The following is a 4,811-nucleotide window of genomic DNA, read 5'->3' as shown; positions in this document are numbered from 1 at the left end:
CATAAACACTAAACCCTAAACCATAAAAACTGAACTCTAATCCATTAACCATAAACCCTAAACCCTAAACCCTAAAACCTAAACCCTAGGCCTTAAACCCTAAACCCTAATCCCTAAACCCTAAACCCTAAACCGTAAACCCTAAAGCCTAAATGCTACAAACCAAACAGCATGCCTATACCCTAAATCCAAAACCCGAAACCCAAAACCCTAAATCCTAAACACTAAACCAAAAACCCTAAACCCAAAACCCTAAATCTCAAACTTTAAACACTAAACCCTAAGCTCTAAACCCTAAAAACTGAACACCAAAACCATTAACCCTCAACCCAAAACCCTAAATCGTAAACCTTTAACCCTAAACAGTCGACCCTAAACCCTCAACCCTAAATCAAAAACTCGAAACCCTGACATTGCAAGAAAATAGGGTATTTGCGACACTTTTTTAGCGATGGCGACACTTTTTTAGTAACAAAAAAAATTTATGTCCCCTAAATAAACTATTTGGGATGGATATACTTCTATTGCTATATATCTAGCAGTTGGGACATATATTTTTCCGTCACAATATTTGAGACAGAATTTTCTGTGCTATTGTAATTGAATTTACATCTATTACAACAGATTATATTCTATCCCTAAATAAACATTCGAGATGAATATAGTTTTGTCGCAATATATGAGAAAGAAATATTACAGTCCCAATATTGGGGTCGGAATTTTTCTGTCGTTATTATGATTAAATTTTACATCTATTATGATGAGTTATTTTATGTCCCTTAATTAACCATTCAAGACAAATAAGGTTCTGTCCCAATGATGAGCACATTTATGTGTGAAATCTAGGGTAATAAAAAATGCATTTTATATATTAAGAATAGAGCTACCTTGGGTTTTATTCTCTTTTTGCAGGTTTTGTATTTTAAAGGCTTTAAGCATTATCGGACATCATATCTCTCCCACAACAACTACCTAGTGTAGTTGGTAAGCTATGGTGTGCAAAATTCCCTTGCTCACCAGGAGGTCTCAAGTTTGAATCTCATGGTTGTCTTTTTTTAGAGAATTTTGTTGAAGATTTTCTACTTTTCACTCACTTAAAGCACTAAGGGCATGGAGGGTATTTCCACATCAAATCAAAAGCAAGAAAAATTGTGGAAGGGGTTCCTGCACAAGAAGAGAAGAAAAAAAAAAAAAAAGGGAGAAATAAATCTTGTCCAAATCTTCTCTCTCCTCATCACCAAAGATTGTTCAAATCACACAAAGAAAGAAGGAAAATCGTCCCTTGGAGGGAGAAAAAGAAGAGAAATAAATTAAAAAAAAAGGAAATAAAATAAGCAAAAAAAAATTATAGGAAATTTCTCCAAGTTTATTTCTCTCTTCTCTCTCCTCTCTCCTCCACCTTAGTATTTTTGGTCTCAAAAGATTTCACTACCAATTGTGGGTTTCTCCCTTTTAGGAAAGAGAAATTTGTTACCCTACCTCCCCATTCCCTATAAATACAACTCATGTAAGAGTAGGGGAGACACTTCATTCTTCTTTTAGGTTTTTTTTTATTTTTTTATTTATCTATCTCTTTCTCTAGCTCTAGTTCTAGGTTTATGCTTTAAACACTTTTGTAAGTTCTTTTTATTCAATTAATGCAAGCACTTTTTGTTTTTGATTCAGTTTTTTATTTTTATTGTTTAAGCAATTGAAGTTGTAATTTTCAAGTACTAGTTCTAGGCTTAGTTCTTGGAGACAAGAACAAGCTATGAAGCATGTCTTTCAAGTTCCAATTTTTTTTCTTTAGATTTGTTTTCTCTAGTACTAGAAATTTCAGATTTGGTTTATTCCAGATCTGGTTTTTAGTATTGGTAGTATCTCAAATCGATCAAGTTTTCAGTTCAAGGGTTGAAGTTCAAGTAAGTAGGCTTCCTCAATAGTCTTATCTCCCCCCTCACATTCCCTCTTCTGACTACCCTTTCTTTCTTACTTTAAGATTTTAATTTCAGTTGTTACATTATTGCTATCCCTTTTCCCCAAGGTTCATGACTAGTGTATGTGATGGCTTTACTCCTGCTAGCCATAGAACCATCAATTTATTGCTTTTATTTTAATTGTCTCCCTTTCCCTAAATCCAAGTAGAGTAACCCTTGTAAGAGTGGCTCTCTGGTCAAGTAGGGAAGCTCATATTATGATGCATCCCTAACGCTAAGTAGAGAAACCTACTTGTCATTCTCTCTCTAGCTTTATCTCCTTTCTTTTACTTTAATTTTTATTTCAGCATTTTTTTTCTTTTATTATTTTTTTTAATTGCTTGGGTTGTTTATTTTCTGTTATTTATTTATTTAATTTTAATTACGTGGCTTGCATCTTTAAATTCTTAGATGACGAATGGTTAGGACGTTATTTTAGATACAAATGTTTAGGACGGTAATTAGAATTAGATCACAACCATTAATCGGTCCACTTTCACTTTATTAAAAGAAGTAAAAAAATAAAGTGGCTACTCTCCCTGTGTTCGACCCGTAGCTACACTGATCCGTATGCTTGTGGTTACATTTAAAATCTTAAACAAGTTTTTGGCACCATTGCCGAGGAGACAGCTCCATATTACTTTTCACTTTCTTTTGGTAAATCAGAGTGCTTTGTTTGCTTTGTTTTGTTTTTCCTTTTCTTTTATTGAATTCCTGAGAAAAAAAAATTGGAGGTCGCCATGCCTCACAGTATGATAAAGATAGGTTTCGCCCTATAGCAGTACCTTAGGAATTGACTTGAGCAACCTCAGATCCCTGTCGGTAAGCTCCCAAAAAGCCAAAAAAATCAAAAAAATCAAAAAAATCAAAAAATTTAAAAAAATTAAAAAAATTAAAAAAATTAAAAAAAAAACCATAAAAAAAAAGTTTTGCTATCCATTATTTTATGCTTGTCTTACTCTAGTTGTGGGTAGTTTTCTATTGCATGAGTGTTAGGTGGGTACGCAATACTAAGAATCGGATAGAAAGAAGAGATCCAACAAGTAGTGACCCTATACATTTGCTCTCTTTAAAACCCTTCAATATGGGAGACTAACAGCAAAACCCTTCACCTAAATCTCTGAAAGATAGGTTCTACCCTGTTAGAATAGCCCAACATTCCAGTATAGTTCTACCACAAGCCCAGGGCAATAATTTTGAACTCAAATCTCAATACATCACTATGTTGCCCCACTTCCATGGGTTGACCTTTGAGGATACATATCTATTTCTAAGAGAATTTGAAGAGGTATGTGTTCTAATTAAGATCCAACAGCTTTCTGATGATGCTGTTAAGCTTAGGTTTATAACTTTTACATTGAAAGACCAAGCTAAGAAGTGGTTGTATGGGTTACCCATAAATTCCATAACTTCATGGGAACAATTCACAGTTGTCTTCCTTAAGAAGTTTTTCCCAACTCACAAGACCAATAAGCTTAGAAGTGATATCCTTCAGTTTAGGCAAAAGCCTAGTGAGTCATTTTCCAAACTTATGGAGAGATTCAAGGATCTACTCCAAGAATGCCCTCACCATAACCTTGACCTATGGCATTTATATCAAATAATTTATGAGGGTATTGATTACCCAACTAAACAAATGATAGAGTCTATGTGCCTTGAGGGATTCACATCCGTTACAGATGAAGGAAAGGCATGGGAATCTTACTTGACTCAGCTGACAAAACCCGTGAGTGGGAATCGAACCAAGAGAGTGAAAGAACCATAGGAGGAAAAGAATATTTTATGGATGGGATAGTAGCCAAGGAAGCCCATTTGGATAGCCTAATCAAGAGAATTGAGGCTATTGTTCCTAGAGAGCCATCATCAGTCAATTTGGTTAAGATTTATGCTTGGTGCCAGTCCCCTAGACATCTCATAGAAGAATACCCCAACACCTCTGGGAGCACTTCTAATGATAGTGTTAATGCCTTACACTAGAATAATCCATATAGTAACACCTACAATCCAGGATGGAGAAATCACCCAAATTTCTCTTAGAATCAGGGCAACCAAGCAGAGCCTTCCAATTTCCATAATCAAGGTCAACCTGGACTCCAAAGGCCTCCCTTTGCACAACAATCTTTTTTCCAAAATACTTTTCCTAGGTCAAATGTAGGACCTCAGGCTAGTTTTCCTAGGGCACCTCTCCTAACATCTTATCAGTAACCCCCTAGGTTTACCAACACTGGAGAGGAAAGTAGAATAAGTGATTTGAAAAAAGATATGACCCTCCTCATAACAAGCCATCAAAATCTTACGATAGAACTCACTCAAGTTGTCTCAAATATGCGTGAGAGGGAGAAAGGAACTTTACCCAGTCAATCAGAGCCTAACCCTAGGCATCATCAGCCTATTAGTTCACAAACATCAACTAATGCACCACTGAATATAGTACAAGGCCAGACCCAACAAGGGCCCTCTAATCAATGTAATGTTGTTTATGCCCTTAGGAGTGGTAGAGAGTACCAATTGAGCATTCCTAAATCTTCCTCATCTATTACTCCTGTTAACTCTCCTTCAGTTGCGGACACAAGTGTGCCTCATGTTCCAGGTTCGTCTGATGAACCTAAAGATTTTTCTGAAACTAAAGATGATTTGGTTGAGGAAACCAAAAATGATTTTTCTGAATAGTGGCAAATCCCTAACAGTCCTTATGTTCATCCTAACCCATTTCCTAATCGCTTGGTACACAAAAAGAAGACTGCTTCCATGGATAAAATTTTAGAAGTCTTCAAAAAGGTAGAAGTGAACATCCCTCTTTTGGATGCCATACCCCAGATCCCCGCGTATGCAAAGGTATTGAAAAATTTGTGTACT

At 35.8% G+C, this 4,811-nt stretch overlaps 1 non-coding gene across 1 annotated transcript; it reads right to left on the bottom strand.

Annotated features, from left to right (window-relative positions):
* Positions 1-3,426: 3,426 nt before the first annotated feature.
* On the bottom strand, positions 3,427-3,533 carry LOC122063762. Its single transcript, XR_006135451.1, has one exon. It is a non-coding gene; the product is annotated as a small nucleolar RNA R71 (small nucleolar RNA).
* Positions 3,534-4,811: the final 1,278 nt, after the last annotated feature.

Source organism: Macadamia integrifolia, unplaced genomic scaffold, assembly GCF_013358625.1.
Source record: "Macadamia integrifolia cultivar HAES 741 unplaced genomic scaffold, SCU_Mint_v3 scaffold1449, whole genome shotgun sequence".
In the NCBI taxonomy this organism is placed as follows: Eukaryota; Viridiplantae; Streptophyta; class Magnoliopsida; order Proteales; family Proteaceae; genus Macadamia; species Macadamia integrifolia.
This window is presented reverse-complemented; position numbering and strand designations above follow the sequence as displayed.